Raw genomic sequence first — 13576 nt, 5'->3', positions numbered from 1 at the left:
ATAACATCAGTCAGGAAATATAAGATTAGAACAGTACTACAAATGAACTAGAATGAACAGTCATATATAGAATATTTAACATCAACAGAATATACATTCCTGTTGAGGGCATGTGGATCATTCTCTAGTTGAAGAACAATTGTTTGGCCACAAAATCCATCTCAAGGAGTTTTAAAATATTGAAATGATTCAAAGCATCTTCTCAAAAGACAATGGAATAAAGCTAGGGGTGAATAACAGAAGGGAACTGGTCAAAAACCATCATCTTCACCAGGTGGTGCTCACATGGCTTGCCAGTGTACACCACCTCCATCTGACCAGTCATTGTCTTCTAACTCTGAGTCATCATCAGAATTGCTGTACTGTATGAGTAGCCATGTTATTCCAGACAGGTTCGGACTTGGCTTCTTGCTCATAATGCTCTGGCTTTTTTTCCAGCTGGATTCTCATTTGAATAGCAGCAAGATCATCCAAGCATCACTTATTGGTGGTTGTGTAGTTTCTTGCCAATTTGCCTCAATTCTTGTAGGGGAAGCATTCATGGAGGAGGGTGAAAGAGAAGAGGCTGCCCTAGGAGGACTGTCTGGGGAGGAGGTGTGCACAGTGGAGGCAGGTCAGTGATGATCAGCCCAGCAGAAGGAAGGGGAAGGGGAGGCTTGTATGTGGAGCTGTCTGATACAGAAAAGGATAATTGCTTGGGCACCTGAAGAGAACTAACAAATGCAGTTTGTTCTGAATGGATCATAGAAGACTGTGGAAGAGGAGAGGGTCCTGACTGGTTGTAATATTCAATGATCTGTGTTGGTAGCATCCCATGGTCTGAAGAAGCAAAGGGTTGGTGGCAGCAGTGGCTGCTGTAGTCTGTTGAAGATCAGGTGTCTTACAGAGTGGTCTGTACTTCTGCTCAGAACACTGGTTCACTCTGCCATGCAGTGGAACCTCTTGGTCTGTTGCATAAAAAAGGAGTTGCTGGCAGCAAATGCAGAGAGTGGTTTGGAGTGACCATGTAAGAGTAGTCCCTGACATTGGATTCATGAGATCTTGGATCTAGGGACAGAGATCCCTGGGAAGATGCTCAGTTCTAAACACTCTGAGACAACCTGTTGCCAGGTATAAACTTCTTGTCATAGGCCATTCTAGACCATTGATGGTACCTGTTCCTGGCTTTTCTAAGCTCTTTCAGCACACAGGTTTTGATATCTACATGCTTTTGCTCCTTTTGTCATCTTTTCTCTTTCCTTTTTCCTTCTGTGACCTGCAGCAAGTTTTCTTCCCAAAGGTCTAAGAAATAGGAAGGTTTCATGTAAAACTTGAGCCTGTCCTAAATACCTCTGAAAGGTGGAAGAATGTTCAAAGAAGGTTTGCCTCAACACTCTAATTGTAAATGTCAGCAACAAGATTGCAAAAGCTGTTCTCTGAAACCACCTGCTGGTCTTTCACTGTGGAAAAATTGAATGCTTTTTTTCATGTCAATATCCTGTAGTGACACCTGTATCACTGTTGAAGCCACGTGGGCAACTGTGATGGTTAAGTTCATGTGTCAACTTGGCCAGGTGATGGTACCCATCTGTCGGGTCAAGCAAGCAATGGCCTAACCATTGCTGTGAGGATGTTTGTGGCTGGTTAATAAACCAACAGGCTGGTTTATTAAATCATCAGTCAGTTAGCTGCAGCTGTAACTGATGACTCAAAGAAGGGCATGCCTTCCACAATGAGAGAGTGCAGTTGGCTGGATTTAATCCAATTAATCAGTTGAAGACTTTTAATTGAGACAGATAGAGGACATTCACTTCTTCTTTGCCTGAACAGCAAAGTGTTTCTTGAGTTCATCAAAGCTGCGAGTTCATTTCCTGAGGAGTTCATTGAACACATTCATCGAAGATCCCAGTTCATTTCCTGAGGAGTTCATTGAAGCAGCCAGTTCATTTCCTGAGGAGTTCATCAGACATCTTCATCAGATTTGCCAGTTTGCTTACTGCCCTACAGAATTTGGAGTCATGCATACCCACAATTGTATAAGTCATTTTTATATATCTTATATTCATAAATATCTCTCATTGATTTTGTTTCCCTAGAGAACCCTAACTAATACAAATTGGTACCAGGAGTGGTTCTTGAGAAACAGAATCTTAAAATGGGCACTTACAATTTGTTTTCTACTCTGATTAGATTCAAAGGCACTAATGACCCCATTTCCAATAATCAAGAGGGCACTGACAGTCCATGGAATGAGTTGACAAAGGAGATACACAAAATAGTACCATTTGATTCTCCCAACCATACTCTTGTAAAAAGCAAGGCTCTGGGTGACAGTGTTTACAACACCTTCAGAGAGTTTTGCAGAATTAAGAGGTATAATGAATTTGGCTGGCTGCTCTTAGATACATTGGATAAGGTTGTAAGAGAAAGGTATGAGCTAAAAGCTTCAAATTTAAAACTTAAATGCTGTATGACATATGTAAAAGTTTCTATGTGTGCCATGAATGAAAATATTATTTCCTGTGCCCACATACTTGAGATTTCTGAAAACCAGATGCAGACTCTCATTGTGTGAGTAGCAGATTTACAGTGCAAACTAAAATCTCAACCTCTCAGGGTGTCTACTGTTAAATTAAAGGCAGTGATTGGAAAAGAATGAGATCCAGAAACTTGAGATGGGGACATACAGATTGATAATAATGGCAGTGAGGATATTGAAACCCTGGATTCTGCTAAGTCATTGTGAGATTTACCTGTAGAGGGCTGTCCTGAGGAAACAGCTTCCCCACCTCCAGTCTTCCCTAAGGAGCCTACCATCCAACCCCCACCTAAAGAAATTAACCCTTCAGTGCCTGCTAATCCTGTAATCACCTCCCCTGAGTGCTTGCTAATCCTGTAATCACCTCACTCCTCTGTCTGGAGAGATTAATCCTGTTTTAAGGGATGAAAATGTAACAGAATGTCCTGAGGTAAGTGGCTTGAGGGATAATTCTAACTCTTTTCATTAACCACCCCCACCACCAGTATTTTCTTCAAGACCCATAACTAGACTAAAGTCCTAAGAGGGCCCAAAGGGTGGGGTACAAAGTGTGACCCATGAGGAAATACACTATTCTCCCAAAGAACTGTATGAAGTTTCCAACTTATACAGACAGAAACCAGGGGAATATGTGTGGGAATGGATATTAAGGGTGTGGGATAATGGTGGAAGGAATATAAGGTCAGATCAGATTGAATTTACTGATATGGGCCCACTAAGCAGAGAGTCTGCATTCTAGACTAGCAGAGAGTCTGCATTCTAGAAAGGGAGTTAACGGTTTGGGTGGTTGGCTGAAACGTGGATCAAATGTTGGCCAGCATAACCAGAGGTTTAACTGCCAGAACTGCCCAGGTATAATGTGGAGGAGGGGATTCAAAGTCTTAGAGAGATTGGAATGTTAGAGTGGATTTATCATGGAAGACCTGCTCACACACCCCTGGAATGTCCAGAGGACACACTTTTTACCAGGACTGTGAGGAAAATGTTTCTGAGATTGGCTCCATCATCCCTGAAGAGATCTGTAGTCACCCTTCTCTGTAGGTCAGGAATTACTGTAGAAACTGCTGTCAGTGAGCTGGAATCCTTAAACACAATGGGGATAATTGGTCCCAAGTCAGCAGAAGAGAAGTGGCTGCAGTTAATCCCCAGAGACAATGTGGACATGACTACCACAATGTAAAAGAGGCTCAAAGCAACAATCAAAATAATATGACTCACAGAGACTTATGATGTTGGCTAGTAGGTCATGGAGTACCAAGTATTAAAATAGATGGGCAATCAACTAAATTCTTGTTTGAATTATATAGGCAGAAGAATTCTAGGTCAAATGAACAAAAGGCTTCCTTGAATTACAAAAACAGAGAGTGACAGCCCCTTAATCAATTCCCAGACTTGAGACAGTTTACAGATCCAGAGCCCTTTGAATGAAGGGAAGGCTGGATACACTTGGGGAAGGTCCCTGTTATACTGCCAAAAATTTATACTGCTAATCTTTCTCCCAGTTTTCCCCAGAGGGAGCTGCATTTTTTTACCAAGGTAACTGTGCATTGGGGAAAAGGAAATGACCTGATGTTTTGTGGATTATTAGACACCGGTTCAGAAGTAACATTAATTCCAGGTGACCCAAAACATCACTCTGGTCCACCAGTCAGAGTTGGGGCTTATGGAGCTCAGGTGATTGATGGAGTTTTAGCTGAGGTCCATCTCACAGTGGGTCTCTGGACCCATTCTGTGGTTATTTCCCCAGTGCCAGAATGCATAATTTGAATAGACATACTCAGCAACTGGAAGAATCTTCACATTGGTTCCCTGACTCATGGAGCGAGGACTATTATGGTGGGAAAGGCCAAGTGGAAGTCACTAGAACCACCCTTGCCTAGCAAAATAGTAAATCAGAAGCAATACTGGATTCCTGGAGGGATTTCAGAGATTAATGCAACTCTTAAGGACTTGAAGGATACAGGAATGGTGATTCCCATCACATCCCCATTCAACTCTCCTATTTGGCCTGTGCAGAAAAGAGATAGGTCTTGGAGGATGACAGTGGATTATTGTAAGCTTAATCAGGTGTGACTCCAATTGCAGCTGCTGTTCCATATGTGGTATCATTGTTTGAGCAAATCTACACATCCCCTGGTACCTGGCATGCAGCTATTGATCTGGTGTTCTAGTTTGCTAATGCTGCCATAATGTAAAACACCAGAGATGGACTGGCTTTTATAAAAGAGGGTTTATTTGGTTACACAGTTACAGTCTTAAGGCCATAGAGTGTCCAAAGTAACACATCAGCAATCAGGTACCTTCACTGGAGGGTGGCCAATGGGGTCCAGAAAACCTCTGTTGGTTGGGAAGGCACATGGCTGGCATCTGCTCCAAAGTTCTGGTTTCAAAATGGATTTCTCCCAGGATGTTCCTCTCTAGGCTGCAGTTCCTCAAAAATGTTACTCTTAGTTGCACTTGGGGTATTTGTCTTCTCTTTACTCCTTTGGAGCAAGAGTCTGATTCCAATGGCCATCTTCAAAATGTCTCTCATCTGCAGCTCCTGTGTTTTCTTCAAAGTGTCCCTCTTGGCTGTAGCTCCTCATCAAAAGTTCACTCTCAGCTGCACTGAATTCCCCAGCTCATGTATATGGCTCCAGTGACTCAACTTAGACCCATCCCTAATGGGCAGAGCAACACCACCATGGAAATTATCCAATCAGAGTCATCACCCACAGCTGGGTGGGGTGCATCTCCAAAGAAACACTCAAAGAATTACAATCTAATCAACACTGATAACATCTGCCCACACAAGATTACATCAGAGATAATGGCATTTGGGGGACACAGTATATTCAAACTGGCACATCTGGCAAATGCTTTTTCCTCAGTAGCTGTTAGTATGGACCTCCAGAAACAGTTTGCATTCAGCTGGCAAGGCCAGCAGTTTACATTCACTGTGCTACCTCAGGGTTATATCAACATTCCAGCCTTTTGTTATAATATTGTCCACAGGGAACCTGATCATTTCTCCCTCCCACAAGACATCACATTGGTCCATTATGTTGATGATACGTTGATTGGACCTAGTGAGCAAGAAGTAACAACTACCCTAGATTTGTTGGTAAGGTATTTGCATGGAAGAGGATGGGAAATAATCCAAGAAAAATACAGGGACTTTCCATCTCAGTAAAATTTCTAGGTGTCCAGTGGTGTGGGGCCTGTAGAGATATTCCTTCTAAGGTGAAGGATAAGCTGCTGCATCTGGCCCCTCCTGCAACCAAAAAAGAGGCACAATGCCTACTTTGCCTCCTTGGATTTTGGAGACAACATATTCCTCATTTGGGTGTGCTAGTTCTGCCCATTTACTGAGGGACTAGAAAAGCTTCTAGTTTTGAGTGGGGACCAGAACAAGATGGGGCTCTATGACAGGGCCAGGCTGCTGTGCAAGCTGCTCTGCCATTTGGATCATATGATCCAGCTGACCCAATGGTACTGGAAGTGTCAGTGGCAAATAGAGGTGCTGTTTGGAGACTTTGGCAGGCTCCTATAGGAGAATCACAATGCAGTCCCCTAGGATTTTTGAGCAAACTTTACCATCTTCTGCAGATAACTTCTCTCCATTTGAGAAACAGCTGTTGGCCTGCTACTGGGCTTTAGTACATACAGAATGCTTGACCATGGGCCACAAAGTTACCATGAGACCTGAGTTACCTATCATGAGGTGGGTTTTGTCCAACCTGCCAAGTCATAAAGTTGGGTTTGCACAACAGCACTCCATCATAAAATGGAAATGATATACAACAGATAGCGCTTGGGTGAGTCCTGGAGGCACAAATATGTTACATGAGGAAGTGGCTCAAATGCACATGGACTCCACTCCTTCCACCTTATTTTCTCTTTCCCTGCCCATAGCTATGGCATCTTGGGGAGTTCCTTACAATCAATTGAATGAGGAAGAGAAAACTCAGGCCTGGTTTACAGATGGTACTGTGATATACAGGCACAACCCAAAAGTGGACAGCTGCAGCACAACAGCTACTTTTTAGGATGTCCTTGAAGGAGAGTGGTGAGAAGAAATCATGCCAGTGGCAGAGCTTTGAGCAGTGCACCTGGATGTTCACTTTTTTGGAAGGAGAATTGGCAAAAGAGGAATATTTGTATACTGATTCATGGGCTGTTGCTAATGGTTTGGCTGGATGCTGGATGGTCAGGAACTTGGAAGGAATTTGATTGGGAGATTTGTGACAAAGAAGTCTGGGGAAAGGGTCTGTGGATAGACCTTTCTGAGTGGGCAAACAACATGAAGATATTTGTGTCCTATGTGAATGCTCACCAAAGGGTGAGTTCAGCAGAAGATTTTAATAATCAAGTGGATAAAATCAACCATTTGTTGGATACCAATCAGCCTCTTTCACCAGAAATTCCTGTCATTGCCCAAAAGGCTCATGAACAAAGTGGTCATTGTGGTAGGGATGGAGGTTATGCATGGGCTCGGCAGCATGGACTTTCACTCACCAAGCCCAACCTGGCCACAGTCACTGCTGACAGCCCAATCTGCTAGCACCAGAGACCCACACTCAGTCCCAGATATGGCAGCATTCCCTGAGGTTATCAGCCTCCTACCTGGTGGCAGGTTGATTATATTGGACAACTTCCATCATGGAAGGGGCAGTGATTTGTTCTTACTGGAATAGATTCATATTCCAGATATGGGTTTGCTTTCCCTGCACAACATGCTTCTGCCGAAGTTACTATCCATGGACTTACAGAATGCCTTATCCACCATCATGGTATTTCACACAGCATTGTATCTGACCAAGGAACCCACTTCACAGCAAATGAAGTGAGAGAATGGGCACATGCTCATGGAGTTCTCTGGTCTTACCATGTTCCCCATCATCCAGAGGCAGCTGGGTTGATAGAATTGTGGAATGGCTTGTTGAAGACTCAATTACAGTGCCAACTTGGTGGTAATACCTTTCAGGGCTGGGGCAGTGTTTTCCATGATGCTGTGTATGCTCTGAATCAGCATCCACTCTATGGTGCTGTTTCTCCCATATCCAGGAGTCATGGGTGCAGGAATCAAGGGGTGGAAACAGGAGTTGCACAACTTTCTATCACTCCTAGTGATCCACTAGGAAAATTTTTGCTTCCTGTCCCTGCAAGCTTAAGCTCTGCTGGTGTAGAAGTCTTTGTTCTGAAAGGAGGATTGCTTCCATCAGGAAACACAACAATAATCCCATTGAACTGTAAGTTAAGTCTGCCATCTGGTCACTTTGGGCTTCTTATGCCTGTGACTCAATAAGCAATGAAGGGGATTACTGTACTGGCTGGGGTGATTGTTCCTGACTATCAAGGGGAAATAACACTGCAACTACACAATGGAAGTAAAGAAGAGTTTTCCTGGAATACAGGAGATACCCTAGGGCATCTCTTATTACTACCATGCTGTGTGATTAAAGTCAATGGAAAACTCCAACAACCCAATCCAGCCAGGACTACCAATGGCCAAGAAACTTCAGGATTGTAAGTTTGTGTCACCCCACCAGGCAAAGAACCACAGCCATCTGAAATGCTTGCTGAGGGTAAAGGGAACATGGAATGGGTAGTGGAAGAAGGTAGTGATAAATATGAACTGCAGCCATGTGACCAGTTACAGAAACAAGGACTATGATGACATGAATATTTCCTCCTTGTTTTCTTATGTTTGTATTTGTCTGTATAGAAAATATATTTGCTTTCTTATCTTTCTCCCCTTATCATATGGCATAAGCTGTACTGTTCATTTTGCTGTATTTAAGCCAAAGGAAATTAATTTTAAGAGTTAATGTCACCCAAGGACTTGCATCCTATTCTGGAGAGATTTAGTGCATTTCCAGTTGTACACTGCACAGTGGAGTTTTGTTAGGTGAAATATATTTCTGTTATTGTTCTCTACTTATAGGTAAAGTATGGTTTTAGGTGATGTGCATAACTGCCAAGTTGACAAGGGGTGGAATGTGATGGTTAGTTTCATGTGTCAAATTGGTCAGGTGATGGTACCAAGCTGTCTGGTCAAGCAAGCACTGGCTTAACCATTGCTGCAAGGATGTTTGTGGCTGGTTAATAAACCAAAAGGCTGGTTTATTAAATCATCAGTCAATTGGCTGCAGATGTGGCTGATGCTTCAGTGAAGGGAGTGTTTTCCACAATGAGAGAATGCAGCTGGCTGGATTTAATCCAATTAATCAGTTGAAGACTTTTAAGTGAGACAGATAGAGGACCTTCACTTCTTCTTTGGATGACCAGTGAAGCATTTCCTGAGTTCACCAAAGTTGCCAGTTTGTTTCCTGAGGGGTTCATTGAACATCTTCATTGGAGCTGTCAGTTTGCTGACTGCCCTCCAGAACTTGATTCATGCATACCCACAATTGTGTAAGTTACTTTTATAAATCTTATATTCATAGATATCTCTCATTGATTCTGTTTCCCTAGAGAATCCTACTGCAGCAACTGATGGCAAGGCAATTGATTCTGTCTTGACAAGAATTTTCTGTTATGTATAAATTGTTAGCCTCATTAAACAACTCATGAGATATGTCTTCAGCATGTTTCTGAGGCTGCTTAGATGAAATTTGATAGCAGCAAGAGTGCTTGGGTGGCACATTCCATTTGACTGGTAATTCCTTATAGCAGAGCTCTGCAGCACAACTGCTGTGGCTCCATGCTCTTCACCAAGAGCATGGCTCACAACCGTAATATGTACATGAGCTCTGGTAATTTTCTTTTGGATTTTGTGTATATGTGTACATATACATGTACATATATGTATATATATGTAAATATATTATATATAATCATGTCATGATATAAATCATATATATGATTATATATAATTCATATATATATAGTCATGCTTTCTGGAATAGAGATAAGTTTGCACCTCCTTTGGAAATGTAGATGCATTTTATTTACTAGTTCTCTAATTGTTATGACTAGAACTTCTTTCATAAGGTTGAATAGTAGTGGTGAAAGCATGCATCCTTGTCTTATTCTGTTCCTGGGGGAAAAGCATTCCAACTTTCATCATCACATCATCAGATTTTTCATAAATGTCCTTAATTGTGTTGAGTAAGTTTTCTCCTTTTCCTCATTTTCTTTGCGTGTTTATCTTGAAAGAGTTGAATATTTCTTCAAATGCTTTGTATTGTCAATTGAGATACCCGTATGTTTTGTCCTTCATTCTGTTAATATGGTACATACATTAATGTATTTTATTTTTTGAAACTTGCTTGCATTACTGGGATAAATCCTACTTGGTCATGTTGATTAATACTTTTAATTGGCTTGATGGATTCTATTGCCAGTATTTTTTGAGTATTTTTGCATCTATATTCACTTGGAAAATTGGGCTGTAATTTTCATTTCCTGTGCTATCTTTATCTGGTGTGCCAGTTTGAATGTATTGTGTCCCCCAAATGCCATTGTCTTTGTAGTTTTGTGGGGCAGACGTTTTGGTGATGGTTGGATTTGCTTGAAATGTGCCCCACCCAGCTGTCGGTAATGATTCTGATGAGATGTTCCCATGGAGGCATGGCCCCACCCATTCAGAGTGGGCCTTGACCCGTGGAGCTATATAAATGAGCTGACTCCGGGGGAGGGGACGGAGTGCAGCTGTGAGTGATGTTTTGAAGAGGAGCAAGCTTGCTAGAGAGGAACGTCCTGGGAGAAAGCCATTTTACGGCCAGAGCTTTGGAGCAGACGCCAGCTGCCTTCCTAGCTAGCAGAGGTTTTCTGGATGCCATTGGCCATCCTCCGGTTAAGGTACCCGATTGCTGAGGTGTTACCTTGGATGCTTTGTGGCCTTAAGACTGTAACTGTGTAGCAAAATAAACACCCATTTTATAAAGCCTATCCATCTCTGTTTTTTTTGCATTCTGCAGCATTAGCAAACTAGAACATCTGGCTTTAGTAACAGGGTAATTTTGGCCTCAGAAATTGAGTTGCAAAGTGTTTCTTCTTCCATGTTTTTGAATGGTTTGAGGATTGGTGAAAATGCATCCCAGAGTTGTGGGTACAAATCCTCAGTAGAACCATTTGTTCCTAGACTTTTCATTTAGGATAGTTTTGATTACTGACTCAAACTTGTTACTTGTTTACATATGTTGAGATTTTCTCTTTCTTCTTGTGTCAGTTTAGGTAATTTTGTGTGCTTCTAGAAATTTGTCCATTTCATCTGTGTTATCTAATTATTTGTCCTTTAATAGATAATAGAATTCTGTTATAATCCTCTTTATTTCTTTATAATCAGCATGTCCCCACTTTCATTTCTGAATTTTGTTATTTCTGTCTTCTTTTTTTTTTTTTCTTCACCAGTATATTTTGGTTTTGGCTATTTTATTACACTTTTCAAAGATCCAATCTTTGGTTTTGTTAGTTCTCTCAATTATTTTTCTCTTTTGCAATTCATTTATATCCATATTATTATTTCCTTCTTTCTGCTAAGTTTAGGTTTTGTTTGTACTTCTTTTTTTTCCTCAAAATATCAAGTTAGGGAATTCATTTGAGATTTTTCTTTTGTAATATAAGCTCTTTTTGCTATTGATTATTTTATCAAAACTCAAAAGGTGGAAACAGCATAAATTTACATTAACCCATGGTTTGATTGACAAAATGTGGTATACAAATACATGCAAATGTTTTTCAGCCATATAAAGGAGAAAGTTTTGATACATGCTACATCACAGATGAGCCTTGAAAACATGTTGAGTGCAATAAGGCAGACATAAAAGGAAAAATATAATATTATTCCATTTATATGATGAATTCTGTCTCTGTTCTCACAGGGTCTTTTCCCCTTTGTCTGTGTCTCTTTTAAAGGTGGAGGTATACTCACCCTATCAGATATTAGCCCTTATTATTAAACAGCATGACTTTGACTCAGGAAAAGACAAAAAACACATTGAAACAGAATACAGAGCCCATCAACAACCCCTGCATAAATAAAACTTGGTATATGTCTTAAGTTTTATTACTATCAACAGAAATAATGGAGTATTAAATAAATGGTCTTGAGAATATTGGCTATTTTTATTGAAAAAAGAATCATGTTATTACTTTATACCATAACACACCAAAAACTATTTCAGGGGATTAAAGTCTTACAAATAAAAATGAGGCTTAAACATATTTAAAAGGAAAATAGGAAACTATCTATTGCCTTGAGATATGAATGCCTACACAAAATGTAAAAAAAATAGCTAATTTTAAATCTTTTCCAAAGTAGATACCTTATACAAAATAAAAATGTAAACTACAGATTTAGAATATGTTTTTTTCCTTCAGATGTAACAGTTTAAAATTTAGTTTCCAAAATACATAAAGTATTCCTACAAACCAATTAGTTAAAGAACCCTGACTCCACCTGGGCAAACATTATATACAGGCAATTACAGAATTAGAAACTCAAATAACCAACTAGAATTGGAAAAGTTCCAAAATGTCACTTTTAATCAGCAAAACAAAACAAAAAAACAAATTAAAACAATTATTGTGTACTATCAAACTGTCAAAAAAAATTTCCAAAGTCTGACAAAACTAAGTGGTAGTGAGGTTGTAAAAGAAGGGCAACTCTCAAACCCTGATCTGTATACTCTTTGAGTGATCAAGGTTGATGGAGTTTCTAGTATCTTCTAATACAACCATTTCAATACATGGCACCTAGGGTCTCTGCAACATGAGAAGAAAGCACAGACAGATTTCTCGTGCTTATATGATAGACCCAGGAAGTGTGATACACCACTTCTGCTTATAATCCATTAACAGATCTGGTCTCATAGTACCAACAGAGCTGTAAATTAAAACATTTAAATTATACAATGCATATTCTTCAACCACAATATAATACAGCTAGAAATCAGTGACAGAAGGATAAGTGGAAAATTCACAAACATGTGGAAATTAAACAAGTCTCCCTTAAACAACCAATGGGCCAAATAAGAAATCTTACAGGGGATAAGAAAATTCTTAGAGCTGAATGCAAATGAAAATACAACATATCAAAATCTTTGAGATGCAGCAAATCCAGTACTCAGAAGGAATTTCCATTTATGAATGCCTACATTATAAATGAAGGAAGAATATCAAATCAATAATCTAACTTTACACCTCAGGAACTAAAAATGAAAGAGAAAAATTAAATCCAGAGCTAGAAGAAGGAGGAAATGATAGCTACTAGTGCAGAGATATGCAAAACAGAAACAGGAAAACAATAGACATAAACAACAAAATCCAATGTTGTTTTTTAAAAACATCAATAAAATTTACAAAACTAAACTAAACTGTCTAACAAAAATGTAGGATTATGAATGTTACTAAATTCAGTTTTGAATGTGGGGAAATTATTATGCACCTTACAGAAATGAAAGATCAGAATGGAGCACTATAAACAATTTTAGGCTAAAACATTGGATAATGTAGATGTGAAGGAAAATTACTGGAAACACATAATCTACAAAAACTGACTCATGAAGAAGCAGAAAATATGAAAAGACCCATTATAAGTAAAGTGATTGAAAAATTACTTGACAAAATACATCATCCCTTTAGGGTAAAAATACTCAACAAGTAAGAATAAAAGGGAACTACCATAATCTGAAAAGTAATATTTATGAAAGACTCATAAATAACCATATTCAATGGCAAAAGATTTAACATTTTCTTCCTGTATCAGGAAAAATTCAAGGATGGCATTTTTTGACTTCTCTTTAGCACTGTCTTGAAAATTCTGTGCAGGGAAATAGGCAAGAAAATGTAAACAGAATATCCAAATTGGAAAAGAATAAATAAAACTGTCTCAAGTCCCAAATGGCATAATTTTATTTATAGAAACTACCGTCACATCTACAAAAGTAAACTAAAAGACCAATGCAGAATTGATGAAGAACCCAAGATAAATGCACCAAAAAAGACACCTATAATTCTATACATTATCAATAAACAATGTATATATTAAGTAAAATTGATCTTATGTACAACAGCATCAGAAAGAATCGAATATGTAGGAAAAACAACAGTGGAGGCACATTGAAAAATAAA

At 39.6% G+C, this 13576-nt stretch overlaps 1 pseudogene; it reads right to left on the bottom strand.

The window, feature by feature from the left end:
• Nucleotides 1–538: 538 nt before the first annotated feature.
• LOC119505173 lies at nucleotides 539–9223 on the bottom strand (annotated as a pseudogene).
• Between the last annotated feature and the right edge of the window lie 4353 nt (nucleotides 9224–13576).

This window comes from Choloepus didactylus, chromosome 10, assembly GCF_015220235.1.
Source record: "Choloepus didactylus isolate mChoDid1 chromosome 10, mChoDid1.pri, whole genome shotgun sequence".
Lineage (NCBI taxonomy): Eukaryota > Metazoa > Chordata > Mammalia > Pilosa > Megalonychidae > Choloepus > Choloepus didactylus.
Note: the sequence above shows the minus strand (reverse complement) of the source record. Positions and strands in the feature narration are given on the sequence as shown.